The 18,239-nt window shown below is 34.8% G+C and overlaps 1 protein-coding gene across 5 annotated transcripts in view; it reads right to left on the minus strand.

Moving 5' to 3' along the window:
* Nucleotides 1-18,239, minus strand: part of GRB10 (growth factor receptor bound protein 10) — a 270,769-nt gene that overhangs the window by 121,480 nt on the left and 131,050 nt on the right. Inside the window, exon 4 of one of the 5 annotated variants that reach the window (XM_074198292.1) lies at nucleotides 15,273-15,374. The exons of 3 other annotated variants lie outside the window; for them this stretch is intronic. The gene's annotated coding sequence lies outside the window, so the exon portion shown is untranslated. Of the gene's footprint in view, nucleotides 1-10,250; nucleotides 11,959-15,272; nucleotides 15,375-18,239 lie in introns of those variants that run through there. One more of the 5 variants, XM_074198293.1, reaches the window with a different exon arrangement.

An 18,239-nucleotide genomic window follows, 5' to 3' on the forward strand; every position in this document is an offset into this window, starting at 1 on the left:
AAGCTCAGAGAAATTCAATGATTTAGTCGAAGTTACAAGCTATAACTAAGTCACAAAGCTGGAATTCCAATCTTCAACTTAAGACCCAGGTTTCTTTCCACAATAGTACCTTGACTTTGCACTTTGAATGTAGTAAATGAAAGGCCTATAATTTAATCACCTCAGCTACTCTCGCTATTCACAAGGGTAGTGTTCTTGGCCACCACATTAATGGTGAGTGTCAGTGTCTTCGCTGCTCTATGTCTCAATGGCCCTGTCTAGTAAAAAAAAAAAAAAAGTAAAATTGAATTAGATTAGCAATTCTCAGATTTTTTGCTATCTAATTAGTGATAACCCCAAAAAGCTTTAGGTTATGGGAGATGTGTTAGTAAATATTTAACAACTGGCTTTGGGGAAGGATGGAATATATATACATACATACATACATACATATATATATATATATATACATATAAAATATGCTTCTATATTTTATCTTTATTATTATAAGTATTTTCTCCATCACTTTCTTAAGTCTTAATTCTACACAACCAAAAAAAAACAATAAATGATAAATCAAGACCTGGTTTGTGTTGTTTTTCAGTTAATGAGGTGTAAATGCTCACACTGAAAAACTGAACAATTCCAACACCAGTTAGAGTCATTTGTAAGAGTCCCATGGTTTTATGTATCAATATCTACTGAATTAGAAATTAAAATGGATAAATTTATCAATATTATTTCTTCTAAATCATTAATAAACCAATTACAGAGCAGCAAAACATTTTAATGAAAATATATATTTTCTAAAAACCAAAAAATGAAAAGAATAGCATTTTTTTACATCTCCATGATGTCTAACTTAATAGAAGATGACTAGATTCTCTTATCTGTCTCTATATTTAATTTGTTGTTTTAGATGAAGAATGGAAAGAAAATCTAGCCTCATACAATAATGGAGTTGAAAAAGGGAAGAGTATTTTAATAACACTAATAATTTTAGGGTTGTGAGTTTGGAGATCAAAAACTTAATTGCAAAAGATCTAAGTAGATTAAAAAAATAATTTGCAGGAGTATAGTTTTTATAGTAACTTTTCCCAGGGAACAGGAAGATGCATATGGAATCTAAATGGATTCTTTATTCCATATAGATTTAAACTTGCCTTGATTATCAAATTAGCTTATAGATACCTGTCAAAATCAAGAAAATAGAAGGAGCAGCATACTATGGGAAAATGTAGTGCCTGCTGTCAAGAGATTTATAATCTAAAGGAAATGAGAAGATCTGATGAATTCAGAGCTAATAAAAAGACAACACAGAAGCATCGCTGAATGGGAAGGAAACAATAACAAATCCGTAGAACTCATAATAGAGAGACCCATGAATGTGACATGAGCCAGATCAGTGTGATTTCACAAAGGACAGATTATATAGGCCTCCTGTGCCACAAGTCCCAGGGAGTGACTTTAATAAGCAGAATTCCTACCCGCAAAGTGAAATTTATCTAAAAATAGTTATCAGTCCAGTTTCCTGAATTTCACAATATACCAACTATATTCATGAGGTAAAAATTTATTAAGGTATTTTAAGAGACCACAAATGGCATATTCCAAAAACCTAATACCCCAGAGGGAGTTTTCCCATGAAGATAACTTGGGGGCATAATTAGGTAATCTTAAATCACCAATAAAGTAGAAATAGGTAAGAATGTTCCCCTTTTGTCTGTAGTTCTCTGACCACTTCACCTCCCACTTTTCTTAAAAAAAAAAGTATTTTCCTTATTCTGGTCATTAACTTTAATATACTCCTAGAAGTTAAGTAAATAATCCTAACCTAAGCAGGGCAAAGCAAATGTTGCTAGCTACCTCCAGCTTGCCAAGAATATGCCATTTTTTTAACCCAAGTTCCAAGAAACTGAATGCATTACCTCATAACATTCCCTGGCTGCACTAACCAAAGCCTAAAATACCCACATTCTGCCTCTGAACCAAGGTCTCCAAGACAACGGAGTACTGCATTACTTTGGCTCCCGGTAGACCACATTATATTAATTCCATTTTAAAATTCCCAGCTTGGAAAAAAAAAGAACTGTAAAATTATATACTGATAAGTTAAGGATACATTTTTCCTTTCTCTCATAATTTGGAAGAAATTTAAAAGAGGCAAGAAATGAGTAAGATTGCATTATAGAATTGGATTAGGGATCAAACTGTAAATTCAGCAAACATTTATTAAATACAGAGTATTCTGACCCATTGTGAGTAAGATCAGATAAGCATTCAATCCACGGTAAGACCTGGTTTCATCAACATCCACTTCATCTAATTCATGGTCACCTAAATGGCTTTATCTTTAGAATCTCTCCCTGCAAGCCCCAGAATCAATAATCCTGAGACTACTGAGAGATTCACTCAGAGATGCATAGTAATTCCCCAGGGTTTAGAAGCCACAGAGTTAATCTGCAGGTTCTAAGAGAATGTGGAGCTCTTCTTAAAGAGTGAATGTTCTATTATTTCAGTCCTACCTTACAAGTGACCTAGCTTACAAATAAGCAATGGAACATGACCATCAGACAGAGGAATTATCATTTTTCTCCATTATGATGTCAATAATACCAGATGAGAGTCAAAGCAACAAACCTAATAGAAGGGGATCACATAGGAACATCCCTCCTCCCTTAAAAAGAATGTTTTTTTATTCTAAACTTAACAAACAGCAAATAAAATATATTTTCTTATAGCCAGCACAGAACTGATTAAAGGATGGTTGTAGATGAAACTGTACATCTCTAACATATAGCTTGAAAAATTCAATATGTAACTTTCAGAATCTGGGAAAGAATGACTTTCAAAAAGTTGTTAGTCTGCTGAATTTCTTTCTCCTATAAACTTGCATTAAGATAGCCACATTAAAAAATAATAACTTCTATTCCACTACAAACATTATCTAACTTGGGAGTCAAAGGACCCGTTTTCAAATCCTGCCTTTGTCACAGGATACATATGACTTTTGGCAAGTTTCCACATCTGTAAAATTAGGAGGTGGGATGAGATGGGCTCTTAGGTCCCTTCTAGTTCTAAATATCTGCCTTTGTTGAGATTAGAAAGGTGAATCAAATTGTCTACAAACCCACAGGTAGTCTGTGTTGGAGACAGGATTCCAATCCATGGATCTTTCTGACTCTTAAGTACAATTATCCAATCTACTGCACCACAAAAACCCAGGTTTAGATTAGGATAATATATGGAAGAGACTTCAGGCGCCATCTAGTTTTATTCATGTTCCTCATTTTTTGGGTCAAAAAAACCAAAGGCCACAAATACCCAAGGCAATAGGACCCAGAAGTGGCATTTAAACCCAGATCCTCTGAACTCAAGAACCAAAACTTTTCAAATGGAACAAGACAACCGCTTTGATCTTCAGGCAATAGTCAGGCAGGAGATCTTAAATCCAGGGTCTGTGAACTTGGGTTTTTATAACATTGTGATAATCATATTTCAATATAATTGGTTTCCTTTATAATCCTATGTATTTAAAAACAATTCTGAGAGAGATCCATAAGATTCACCAGTCTCACAAAGGAGTTGAATCACCAAAAAACCCAAAAAAACCAAAACCAAAACCCAAATCAAATCAAAATTAAAGCAAGCAAACCCCAAGTTGGAACCTCTGTTCTAAGTCCATGATAGGCCACAATCTGCCTGAAGGAGTGGTATGGGGGAAGGGGGGGAAGGATAGAGGGGAAAGCCTGGACAATATAAAAATATTTTAAAATATTTCTACCTATGATTCTGTCATCTAAATGCATGATTTTATTTTTCGAGACAAGATTGCCTTTTTAGACTTGACTTTTTTCCAACTAAAACCAAATCATATATATATATATATGTATATATACATATATATATATATATATATATACACATATATATATATATATATATACATATATATATATATATATTAGATTGGAACCACTATCATTTAGTTTTTCGTTGTAAAAACAGACTTAATATAAAACTGTTCCAATTCATATATGCATATATCTTACACATACATATAAATTACATGCTGCACATTACATATAAACACATTACATATAAAGGTATTGACACTCAAAATACATACACACACTTTTTTTTGAGGCTGACAGTTTAGATCCCAGAGATGATAAAAACCTAATTAAAAGTCAGACAAGCAGGCAATAACTGGTGGAGTTAGAATTCAAACTCAGGTCTTCTAAACTAGTTAAAGGAAAAACAAAAACCTACATTCACCTCCAATGTAGTTTTCCTTTACAAATATAAAATGCCACCCTGGTATCCTTATAATACTGAGTTTGGGGCTTGAGGAAACCAAAGTCACTGTAATATATTAACAGGGAAGAGGAAGAAGAAATCACTCATTGCTATGGTTGATCAGTAAATGTCCAGCAGGTTACCAAATCCGGTCAGCTCTATATAGGACGCCTGCCTGCCTTCCCTGCTACTCTAAGCTTAAAACACGATGATCCAAATGTGCTCTGACCAGGGTCGCCCCTCTCTTCTCAACGCAAAAACAAGGACAACATCCCAGTCCTTTCTTACATCTCTTAGGCTTCTTTGAAGAACCAAATGAGAAAACATTTAAAAGCCCTTGTAATCACAGAGTACTTAATACGGTGGGTTCTTGAAATGAACTGAAATCAGAGAGAATCTCAGAATACCAGAATACCAGTAGAGTGAGGCTGGGTCTGGGAGCAACTTTGGCTGCCTAGATGTTTAAAAATGATAAAGGAGGTCTGTTGACCCTGACCTCTACCTTATTTTTCCACTTTGATATCCCCTTGGACATACCAAGAAAAGTGTCAGTGAAGGTCTAGATAGTCTGGATTAAGTCATCAAAAGTAAACCCTATGAATCATGTCATTTAGGGAAAAAAATTCATTTATGATTGCCTAGACAGTGTTCAAGTAAACTGTTACTATATGAAATATTTCTTCCATTTCTAAAAGCCAAGCAGTAGAGTCCTGGTTTTAGGGCATGGTGGACTTCATCATCAGTCTCCAATCTAATATATCTCCCGAAAATAGGATTAGCACACACAGGAATGGAAGTTGTAAGAGTTCTCAATAAAAAAGGAGAGAACCCAACAACCCACTCCAAAAGACGCTGTGGAAAATGTCCATCCTAACTGAAATAAAATGGACCAGGCTGCCCAAAAGTCACTCTTCTCCAGTTAAATGATTTGCTGAGGAGTTTTAAATTCAACTAAGTAGCAAAAGCCCGTTTACCTTTTTAATTACTATGCTCTACAAGGAGAAGCAATTCACATAATTGAGCTTTATAGACTGCATAATTTAGAAGTTAATTAAGTGCTTTGGAATGGTGGGTATCTATGTCAGAATCCAAAAAATAATCTTACATAATAAGCATAGTTAACTCCAGTTGTTTTACACTGTGAATTCCATTCATTTCAATTCTATAAAAAGCTGGATGTGAAGTCAAAGGGTTCAAATCTAGATTCTGTCACTTACTAGCCATGACTTTGGACCAGTTAGTGAAACTGTTTAAACATCTTTAAAATGAGGCAACTGCACTAGATGTTTGTCTACAGTTGCTTCTATTTCTAAATTGATGATCCTATAATCCTATGAATAAGCATTTATTCAACATTACTTTTTACCAGTGAACTATAACTGGGTGTATAAAGACTGAAATGGTCAGGAAGAGGGTGTGTGTGTGTGTGTGTGTGTGTGTGTTGGAGAGGAGGAGGAGGAGGAATAAGATGTTTGAAGGTAAGTAAATGCTACATTATAGGTGACTCAAAAGTCTTAGTCTACCTTTTAGCTATAAACCTTACACGGATGATTAGCAGTCATCTGCTAGGACAAGGAGGGTATGATTAGAGAGATGAGGAAAAAGTCTACAAGGTCTGGGGCCACTTGAGCTGAGCCTTTAGTGGAGGTGGAGACTCTAAAGGGTGGGTGGTGAGGAGGATAAAAAGGACGTCAGAGCAGCAAGTTGGATGGCCAACAAACTACACCTATGTGGCAAAGGAACAAGGTTTCATGTTTAAAGCAAATAACATTCACAAGGCTAATACGGCACATAGGGGCGGCTAGGTGGCGTAGTGGATAAAGCATCGGCCTTGGAGTCAGGAGTACCTGGGTTCAAATCCGACCTCAGACACTTAATAATTACCTAGCCGTGCGGCCTTGGGCAAACCACGTAACCCCACTGCCTTGAAAAAAAAAATCATCCCAATACGGCACATAGGCAGGGGCAGAAATTAATTAAGCTGTTATTGCTGAGAGGAAATTTGACTTACTAGTTTACCCTCATTCATCTATCCCTTTTCTTGAAGCCCATGGTTAGATGGAAAGCGGTCTCACTTTCCTCCCTTTAGTCTTGTGTCTTGACTAGAGTGTTCAGGAAAGGCTGAAATGAATGGCCTATGAGGCACCTCCCAACTGTAAGATCTTTTATCTCTGCTCCATATTCGAGTCTCTGCCAGACCATTTACTACCTGGGTATCAGAAAAAAAAAATAGACTGGGCTTAAGATTCCCTTTCAAATCTATCTTTCTCAGAATCTGAGTCATTTAACCTCTTGGAGACCAGATTCCTCAGCCACAAAATGAGGGTAATTTCACCTGCCCTATCTCCCCTCAAGGGGTAGTTATAAGAAACAAATAAGATAATGGATGTAAAACACTTTGCAACCAGAAAGCACTATTTAAATGCAGGCTATTATTATTATTATTATTGTGCTACATTGTAATTAGGCAAAAATAATCAGTTCATGAAAATGACTATAATTAGTACTTACCCTCAGCCAAACCAAGCATTTCTGGGGAGATCTTAGGTTAGGGGAGGAAAAGTGGAAGCAAGCAGATATCTAGAGGCCTATTTTTTTTTTGGCTAATTAGAGATGCATCTATCTTAAAAAAGGAAATAGCCTGGGAAAAGAGTCATCAATCACTCTTACCTTAGGGCTCAGCCCAAGTGACTCTAAACATTGTAGACCTTTTCTCATCTCTCTAATCATACTCCTTGTACCAACAAATGACTACTAATCATCTATATACATATATATATAAAACATATTATATATGTATATGTATACACACATATACCCCTTGTACCCATAGATTACTACTAATCACCCATCTATCTATCTATCTATCTATCTATCTATCTATCTATCTATCTATCTATCTGTCTATCTATCCCCTTACCTTTTGACCTTTTCTCATCTCTCTAATCATGCCCCCTTATACCAAGAGATGACTACTAATCATCTATACATTTATGTATACATACATTTATACACATACGTGTGTGTGTGTGTGTGTGTGTGTGTGTGTGTGTGTATTTATACTCCTTGAAGGCCTGCCCATTTCTGTTCTTCTATTTCCAACAATAGTCCACTGGTAAAAAGTAGGCTTCCTGATTAAACTAATCCCACAGATGAAAATGAAAATTCTCAGAGGAGTGGGGAAAGAAGGGAAAGAGAAAGAAGAAAGATGATCTTGGGACTGGAGGAATACAAATCTAGAAGAATACTGGATAGGCAAAGATGAACTTGGGGAACAAGGGGAAAAGCTATATCCAGAAGGTGAGATTGAGGCCAGGGATAAACATCCCAATTTTGCCTGAGGCCTACCCTGCCAACTCTCCTGGGTCTCCTAGGAGCATCCTTTCATCCCTTGCAGAGGCCTCACCTGGCTGTCAGGTCTGACAGGTTCCCTTCTCCCTTTATTCTCAGTTGTTTTCCGAGACACTTAAAACTGGCCCTACAGGCTGAGTAGGCAAGCCAGGATGATTTAAAGGGAAATATCTAGCTGAAGTCCTGCTAATTACAGTTCCATTTGGATTTAAAAGCAAACCATACCCAGGGAGGTCTGGGAGGTAGGGATCTCTCTAGCCTTCATTTCTCTAGCATTAAGATTTAATTACTCCATATCATAGTGTGTGTGTGGGGGGAGACAGATGTAAATTTTGAGACAAACCACTTAGTAGAGGGGAGGGCTGGTTGGGAAGTCATGATAGACACATTTAGGTGGTCCAAGGGCTGAGCAGGGTTGCAAAATAAATGAAAGGCTGAAGAGAGACTTCAGGAGGGAAGCAGACCTGTCATTTAAATAGTTAAGTTTCTAGTCTAGTGAAGGGAAGAAGAGGTTAAAAGTCAGGCTTTTTTTTCCTTTTTACTATCAAAACAGTTCCTATTTATTAGAGAGAGCATATTTCCCCCCCCTTAAGTCTATCCTCTTTCCCATTGACCCAACTGGAAAAACTGCTCATCTCCCTTTCCCTAGCTCCCTTGTTACTGGTGAACTGGCCATTTGGCACACACTGGGGACTGTCTGCAGGCCCAACAGAAGGCACTTTATATTGTATGGACCATCTCAATACGTTCTCATCACTAGCCTAGAAAGAGCAGTTTGTATATTTTTTGGTGTAGTGACTAGAGAAGGTCAGAGTTCTCAGGGTTTCTCATTCATTCATTTCATTAATTTATTCCAATCTGGATTGATATTTACTAGCTGTGTAATCAAAGGATAGATACAACTCCCTGCCTCAGTTTCCTCATTTAGAAAATGGGAAAAATAATTAACTATATGACTAACTTCTTAAATAATGTGAGTAGAGTGATAGACTTCAATAAAGACTTGAATTCAAATATGGTCTCAGTCATTTACTGACTTAGGTTCTATGATCCTGAAAAGCCATTTTTTCAGTCTCAGTTTCAACATTTTTATAAAAAAGGGCATAATGGTATCTATCCCCCAGAATTGTTAGGATCAAACATAACAATAAAGAACTTTTCAAACCTGAAAGTGCTAAATAAATGTTAACTCTTATTAATTCTATTGCTATTATTGCCATCATAGTATCTTGCAAACCTTGGCTTACTTTTTCATTGTCAACTATTGTTCTCATCACTGCTCAAAAATAATTATTTTAAGAACAGTTACAAAGATGGCCAGCTGCTATGTCAGGAACATCTTTAAATCATTATGTTTTCAGCTCAATTCAACAAACATTTATTAAGCCTCTAGTCTATACTAAGTTCTGTGTTAGCAGCTGGAAATGCTTTATGGAAAAAATTTAAAAAATCATTGGCTACCAACTGATAGACCTAAAATATGGCCATATTGGCTTGAATTCTCATACTTCCATTGTCTATGTATTTATTATTGGTATGAATATTTATGAATACATACTTTTAAGACTTTTGTGACTTTAAAAAAATTACTAAGCTTGGCTTTAATAAAACCTAATATTTAACATTGATTTTGAGTCAGAAGACCCACAATTCCAATTTTACATCAGATGCCTACCATGTCTGTGTTGATCTTGGGCATATCTATTAACCTTCCCAACTGAGAAGATTGGATTAGATGAGCTTCTGAAACTTTTAGATTCAAATTTATGATCCTATACAGTCTTCTCTTTTTAGTGTATTGAATCTGAAAAATGTTTTATTTTACAGCATACTTTTATCTGACAGCTATCTTGTTAGAGTTTTTTCTCTAAACCAAAAAAAAAAAAAACTCAAATAAGCTGGAGCAAAGCTATATTTCAATTCAAATAATTATTCAGTGCCTAGGATGAGAAGGCAATGTATCTTCAAATTTTCATTTCATTCAAGAATTAAGACTTTATTTTCATATAAACCTGGTCTTTGGGTTTTAGACTACTTTTCATTAAATGGAAAACCCGTTTGAAAAGAGGTACTGATATTCCAGATAATCAAAGGGACTGGGATCAAATCATAGCTCTGCCACAACTTGTAGGATCTTGGGCAAGATATTTAGCCTCCCTAAGACTCAGTTTCCTCACCTATAAAATTAAGGGATTGAACTAGATTGCTTATGAGCTCCTTTGCAATTCAACATCTATTTTCTGCGCCAACAAAACAGCTCAAATAACACTCCCTTCTTGAAACCTTCCTTAACTATGCAACTCTAAGCATGAGTTCCTATTTACAACCAAATATAGAGGGGCAACATTTATTCTGATCCATCTACTGAATAGTTTATTTCCATTAATTATATCTCCTGAAAATTTAAACAGTTCTCTCTATAAGACCTCATCTGTCGATGGATGTTCAATGAACATAAATTCAATATGACCAAGAAGTTTGTAAAATATAATGAACATGACTTGTTTATCAAGTAGGTCTTCCAACAGTCTTCCCACCATCTCTTTGCAGCTCCTCTAAGGGGTTGAATAATGATTTTGGCCAGTTTAAATAGCCCATCATACCCACTATATTTTTCTTACTTTTAAAGCACCTCCTGGGAAAAGGACTGCTGAAATCCACCTCTGGTCTGGCAAAGATTGCATCCTGATTTCTGAGGCTGTATTAGAGTATAATACTGATGCATAGAGAGGGAAAGAATAAGGCTCCCAAAGTCCAGGGTAAAGCTCGGGATCAAATAAAAAAAAAAAAGTCATGACTCTTAGATCATGTTACCTCCAGCATGGAAACAATGCTGGATAATAATTAATCATCCATTACCATGTGTACTTTGGATCCAGTGATAGATTTTCTTTAAAAAAAAATCAGTGGTTTTGAGGATTGATTCACAATTCTATCTTTATGATCTTTCATTTTGAAAAAACTCAAAGGGAAAGTTTATAAAATCACTAGCCTGTTAGTGTTGTGGCAATCAGAAGACATATTCCTCCAGGTTTAATATTTGATGTTCAGTGACATCTGGAAAATATTTTGCCACCTTGATATTTACTTTTGTTATTACCCAATGTGTATGACAACTTTGTTCTAAAAAGGCAACAAGCCATTGTTTCAACATTAGACAACACTGTTCTGCATCCACAGGATAGGAATTTTTCACCCCCCCAAGATTATCTTCCAGGTTAGTTGATTACTCTGAGATATAACTTTTTTTTTTTTAATTCTCCACCTTTCAAATGAAAGAACAAATGAATCTCTGGCAACTTTTGTTCAAATTCTCCCCAACCTCCCCTTCTATAAAACTACCTTCCAAAATAAAATAATAGGAAATAAAGAGACAGAAGGATCTGGAGTGGAAATTTCATATTTCTAGTAGTGGTCCAGTGCTTATATTAAGTCATGTTATTTTATTATGTAGATTGCTTTTTTTAAAAAAAAACTGCAGCACTCAAAAGCAGATTGAGGTCTCAGGTCTTCAAAAAACTAATCTGAGGAGTTCCAAAAATCTATCTACATAAAGATAATCATAAGGAGATCATTAGAACAGGAAAAGACCTTAGTGATCATCCTAATTTTATAGATAAGGAAACCAAGACTCGGAGATAGTAATTGGAGAGAGTTTTCATTTTATTTCACATCCTAAAAATAATGCTTCTAATAACTGGAAATAAAGTATTAGTATTTTATAAGACATTTAAGCTTCACAGTTTTCAACACTGCTTCAGGTAGAGATTTATGTGCAACTTGAGGGGTGAAGGAGGGATATCCTCTGCCAAAAAATATGTTTTCCATCTATCTTAAGTTAATAGGGGACCCAAAGAGAGACTTGGAAAAAAAGGAGTTCAGAAAAGAAAGGACATTGTGTTCTGGGGAAAAGAAGAGAGAACAAATTGAGAGATTAATTCCAAATAGGGAAGTAGCCTCGGATGAAGAAGAGCATTGAATGCGCATGGAATGTGTTTACATTGAAGTGGAACAAAAAGGTTTTTAGGTAGAACCTGCATCATGTAATAAAAATTATAATCAATAGGAAGATTTTAAAGAAAAGAGTAAGACTAAAGTAAAGACTGAAAAATAGAATATTAAAGGATAAATGAGTCCAAGAACAAATTACAGAAACATTTTTTTTTTTATCTAATAAGACAACATACTGGGATATAGTCTAAGTTGTCCTTTGTCTCTGAACTCTTATCAACAAAAAGAGAGAAAGCAGATAGTCACTGAAGTAAGCATAAAAAACCTAGAAAAGCATCAAATCAGAAAATCCAAAACACAAAAGAATAGCAAATACTTACTAAATATCTTATTTAATAATATTCATAAATAAATAATAAAAATATTGAAGTGACAAATAAAATGAAGAGCTTTTTTTGAAAAATTAAAAGACAAAAATTAGCTAAATTTTAAGAGGAAAAACTTTAATTGCCAAAATTAAAAAAACAGGGAAGCTATGTCATAGAGAGGAGGGGAAGAATAAACTCCTATTATATTACTTTTCACTGCATCTTACCACAAACAAAGCACAAAATATATGCACTTAAAAAAATGCATATTGACTGATTTTACCACCACATTCTCTGAGGTGTCAATTTCTTAAAAACAGAGTAGAGAGTTTGGTGTCCTAGAACAGGGCTACTTAACTGAGGCCTTGGCAGATTAAAGCCAAGAAGGCAAAAGGGTGAAGGGTGAATGGAAGAGGTGGGTCCTAGTCCCAGCTCTATACAAGGGTAAGACCTCTCTGAGAAGCACTGTACTGTACTATTCTATACTGTACTATACTATACTATACTATACTATACTATGCTATACTATATTGTACTAACTACACTAGTTAGTACAGTATAGTATAGTATATTATAGTATAGAATAATACAGTACAGTACAGAATGGAATGGAAAGTGGAAGGTATGGTATGGGGTGGTATGGTATGGTATGGAATACTATAATGAAACATAGCATAGTATAGAATGGCATGGCAAAGCATAGCATTGTATAATATAGTATAACATAATGTAATATATATAATATAAAATATAATGTATAACAATGTAATATAATATATAACACATATTACAATACACAATATAATTAATATAATATAGTATAATACAATACATTTCAATACAATATTTTTATATGCAGGCCTTTACAAGTTTTTATTGAGTGATATAACCCAAAAGAGCTAGACGGCCAGATATCCCTGCTCTAAGTGAACACTGTCAAAACAGTCACTTCCAAAAGCCCAAGTGTTAAAGAACTTCTATCAGAAGAATTTTCGGGTTACTTGGTAGAGCTGCCAAAGCCTTAGGTCACTCGCTGCTTTTCCCTTTCCTTCCCTGTAAAAATGCTAAAAGTACAAGTTACCACACAGGTCACCAGTCAGGTTTGTTGCCTTAAGAGTCCAATCCCAAGAACCAATGGCAGGTATCCAAGCTTGGAGGAGTATTTAGAGAACAGGAACATAGTCAGGGGGAACAGAGTTATAGACAGGGTTCATTAGTTGAAGGTGATTCAAAACCTAGCTGAGAATTCTTTGAGTTAAGAGGAATTGAATATCCAGAGGTGAGGCCTCTCTTTTCTCCCCAATTACAAAAATGCAGGTAGGACCCATAGAAACAATATGGAAGCAATTTCTCCAAGCTTGGACACCCCTCCTACTCTTTGAGGAAGTGCATACCCCTTTTTCCCCACCAGTCCAAAGCCATTCATTTTTATTTCAACAACTAAATTCAGCTTTCTGAATACTTGAATTTTTTTAAAAAAATAAAACCTCAAAAACTAAGTCTTATTTCTTTCTTACTCTTGCTCAATTCCTTGGAATGAGAGTTATTCCTTATGGTAATTTTTAAAAATGAAAACAGATTTTTAAAAATCACTTTACATTCTTTGAGATTACTTTCCATAGACTTCAATCAGAGGATCTCAGTGAATCCACAAGTATTAAAAGGGATTCTAAATAAGAAATTTATAGGCCTATAAAGAAAAATGACTTGAAAACTAGTATCAAAAAAGGGTTATTTGAAAATTTCTGAACTTAATGTTCACAATATTAGAGAATCATTGACTCTTACTATTCAAAGGGACCTAATTTGATGTTTAATGAACTTGGATTTGATCATAGGATCACAGATTCAGATCTACCAAGTCCAACCTCTTTTCATTTTACAGTGAAAGAAATCAAGGCACAGAATGCTAAAGTAGCCCCAAATCATGCCACATAGTTATTAAGTATCTGAAGCAGCATTTAATCTAACATATTCCTCACATGGGATCCAATACTCTACCCAACATATTATATTTTCCCCTCCTCTCTAAAGAAAAGAGACAGACAGAGAAAAGACACACAAACACACACACACACATACATACAGATTGCCAATGAGGCAAGATATAACTATCAAAGATTAGAATTACTCCTGAACTCACTGACCTTTATAAATCATCTGCAAGTCATCTTCAAATGTCTTTTATAATTCATGTAATGAATTGTATTTCTGCAATGTCGCTCAGATCTGTTTTCTGCTTTGCCCTTACAGGAATATCATGCTAGTTCAAGTGCCCATAACCTTTCATCTAGACTACTGAAAAAACCTCCCAGGTCACCTTCCTTCTCACCTCTAGTCTCTGCTCTCCAATCCATTCTTCACACACTACCCTTAGGAATTTTTCTAAAGTACAAATCTTCTGCTCAATAAACTTAAAGTCTTCTTGCCACCAAGATAAATTACAAACTCCTTATCTTGATATTTAGAGACCCTCAAAGTCAAGTATCAAGCTTCAGCCTTCCTTTCCACAGTAAATTTTACATCAGTCTCCTTTTCAAATGCTGAACATTACAGCCAAACTGCCTTAGCTACCATTTCCTTAACTTTCCATTCCAACTCCAACCTCTACACCTTTGCCCAGGCTGTGCTCCATCCCTAGAATGCCTTTTCTAGTTAATGTCTCAGCATCAATCTCACAGAATTGTTTACTTGAGGAATGAGATAATATATAAAGCCTTTTGCAAACTTAAATGCTATGTAAATGTTCATTATTCCTTTGAGTTTAGCATAACTTTATTACTAAGGTCTTTCCTGATTCCTCAGAGTTGCTAGTATTTTCTCACACTTCAAATCAAATTATATTTTCTTTCCAATGTAAATGGTATTTCTTTCTTGGTAGAAATGTGACCTCCTTGAGGGCAGAACTAGTTTTTCTTTTTCTTTTATTTCTACTGTCTCTGCAACATGGCTTATATATAGAGAGTGGATATTTAATAAACATCTGATGAATTCATTTCTCTCACCTTTCATTAAATCTGATTTTCTTCTTCAAAAGACATACAACTGACAAAGATCCAGTTTATAAATTGATTATATAACAAGAAGTAGTTAAATGTGTGGAACTCTGAACATGTTTCACCATGAAGTGAATTCTGTGTAATGCAGCTAGATCGCCTGTCAACCAACAAATCTCTTAAAAATGCACAATACATTGGAAATATAAGGCATATTCATTATCTCCATTTACATAGTAGAAAGTAGGTTTGCATCTACAGATATTCATGGCAAAAAGCAGTGGTAAGGGCGAATATTTCAACAGAAATATCATGGTTTAGTTTTTACCAGATAGAGATGTGGAAATCAGGAGATCTGACAGTCAGGAGAATTCTGACACTAACTATTCTTGTGGCCTTCAGCAAATCAGATAATCTTCAATCTCCTCATCTACAAAATGAAGGAATTAAAGTCATTTAATTTCAAAATCCCTTTCTAGTTCTAGGGTTCCTTGATTCCCCCTAGGCCTTGAAGTCAAGTACACCCCCCTCAAAGGATATGGGGGGGGGCATTGAAGGTAAAGGAGCAATCCTCCAAAGAGAGATTTCCTCCACAAGTTCCTTCATGTCATTTATTTATTTATTAGTCAGGTGTTGGTAAGTCATAGACTGCCAACCTTGTAAATAATAACCAAACATAAATATAGATATAATATGTAAACATATAGTACAGATATAGATAAAGACAAATTTAGATATAATAAAGCATATATAATATAAAATATATTATAATGTTATATAAAATATAGAATATTATATAATATATAAATCATATATAAACTACTGACATCAAAAATATATAAATTATACACACAATTTACAAGTTTATACACAATTTTACATTTGTATGCATGTTTGTATGTATACATGTGATTTATATTACATGTATGTGTTTGAGTGTAATGAAGGACCAGGACATTAGATTATTAAGTATCAAGAAAGTTGAAACTATAAAAAAAGACATGAAATAGTATAGCTAATCAAGCTTTCTTTAAATTGCTGTCATCTAGAGCCATAAACAATCCATAGGCTTGCCCACCAGTCTGGCCCCATGACAGTAAAAGCTTTGTTAGATTGCTAGAAGGAAGGGAGGGAGAACAAGCAAGAATAAGCAGATTAGGTAAAAATGTTAACTTTATTACATGTAAAATATTTATTTTAGTTAACGATTCACTTGGGTAAAGACTATTTATTATTAGACCTTGGAAATGATCATAGAGTTATGTTCTCTTACCTTGAATTTTCTCCCAAATCTCTGGCTATTTCCCTTGGGTGCCACCCCCACCTTGGCAGGGGGTAGGGGGAACTGGTCAATTCCTACTTGATTTTGTATTAACTGTCACCCATGCCTAGAATTGGATCCCTTCTCATTTCCACCTCCTGCCTTTCTTCAAGCCTCTGCCAAAGTGTCACCTGTTTCAAGAAGCCTTTCCTAATCCCTTTACATGTAGAGCCGTCCTTCTCATTATCTCCAGTTTATCCTTTTATTTATTATATTTTTGTTATTTATGAATTCATTATTTATAGTTTGGACATAATTTCTCACCTATGAGTTCCCTGAGATCCGGGACTGTTTCCTTTCTTTGCATCCTTTGTAGTCACTTAATACATATTAGCTGAAAGATTTGTAGACTAAGAAGAGATTTATTAGTTCTAAATAAAGTTCTAGTTAAATGTTAAACACAAAAATCTCAAATGTGCTTATGTCTGACTGATCTGGAGTTGAAAATTACTGCTTTTTTACCTTGATAGTTTCAATCCCTAATTTCCACCCCAAAATGGCCACATTGAGCCAGATTGTAAACTCTTTGACATAGAATGTATGTGATTTTTGTCTTTGCTGCCCCAGGTTTGCATAAAGGTCCTTAGTAAATACATGTTGAACTGAATTGAGTTGAAGAACTAGTAAAGAAAGTCTTGACATTAAGGAGTGACAAAGCATCTCCCATCTGCTTAATATTAATTATCAGCATACTGGAAAGAAAATTGATTTCCAACAAAATAAGTGATATCAGAGGATTCTATGATCCTTTCTCATTCACCTTTAATTTTACCCCTGCTTCAAACTATCTAAAATTACATATTAATTGACTACAGATTTTACTTGTATTGACTATAAGCACCAAATCTTTCTCCCATCCAACCTTTTCATCTACCAAGCTACAAAGTCCACACCCCATAAGAGGTTCAAAAATTCTTTGGCAACAAAATTTCAAAATTATTAATTTAATTTACCTAATTTAGGAGTCCATAGAAATAGCATTTTAGGTTGTTATTTGCTTGCATCAGAAAGGGAAGAAATCTATATGCTTTTCCCCTTTAACTTTTGCATCCTCAATGTCTTACACAAGTAAGCTATTTAATAAATGTTGTTTGGTGTATTGCATTGGGTTTTTTAAAATTATAGTCATTAAGAAAAAAAAAGCAAAAAACAAAAACAAAGCAAAAAAAATTTATAGCCATTAAGGTCCATAAAATTGCAGATGCAGTTTGACCAAGTACAATACAATACAGTACAATACAATTCAACAAATGTTGATAAAACTTATGAGAGGTAGATGCAATTATATATGACAAATAGAATGGCAGACTGCATATTTCTATGGGATAATTGGGTTTAAAAATGCCTCTATATCCCAAAGCTAAACAAAAGGAAAATAAGGTGTTTGGTAGAGTCTTTTAATGAAAGGAGACCGAAAAGTCACAGTGCAAGAGAAGGAACAAATGCCCTGTAACTCATTTACTATCATTATCCAAGAACTTGGGTTTCACTCAATCAAAAAAAAAAACATTCATTAAGCAATTACTATGTTCTAGGAACTGGGTAAAAGCACTGCTGTTTTAATTTTGCTTAAGCTCATCTAACATGATTATCTTTTAACAAAATGAAATGCAGTAGGCTCTACTACAAAGTAATAATTTAATTGTAATCTATATATAAACTATGAAGAAAGTTATCTCCCTCTCTCAAATTTTGTTCAATAACTCTAGACAGACTATCATGTGAGCAAGGGAAAAAATGTTTAAAATGACCCAGAGGATCAGTTTTTAAAAAAAGTCTTTTTATAACAGAGTATACAGTCTTGGTCCTCCTGAGACTGTTAAGTTCTTGAACAGACAGTTACCACTAGAGATGTCCTCCTGGAACCTTTTGACTTAACAGCAGACTCTCATTCATTTTGCCATAGTCAAGTTAGGACTTACACTAAGCTATGCACTCCATCACAAAGCCATGTTTCCCATCTGCTTTAATGGG

The sequence above is a fragment of the Macrotis lagotis genome, chromosome 8 (genome assembly GCF_037893015.1).
Source record: "Macrotis lagotis isolate mMagLag1 chromosome 8, bilby.v1.9.chrom.fasta, whole genome shotgun sequence".
Classification (NCBI taxonomy): domain Eukaryota; kingdom Metazoa; phylum Chordata; class Mammalia; order Peramelemorphia; family Peramelidae; genus Macrotis; species Macrotis lagotis.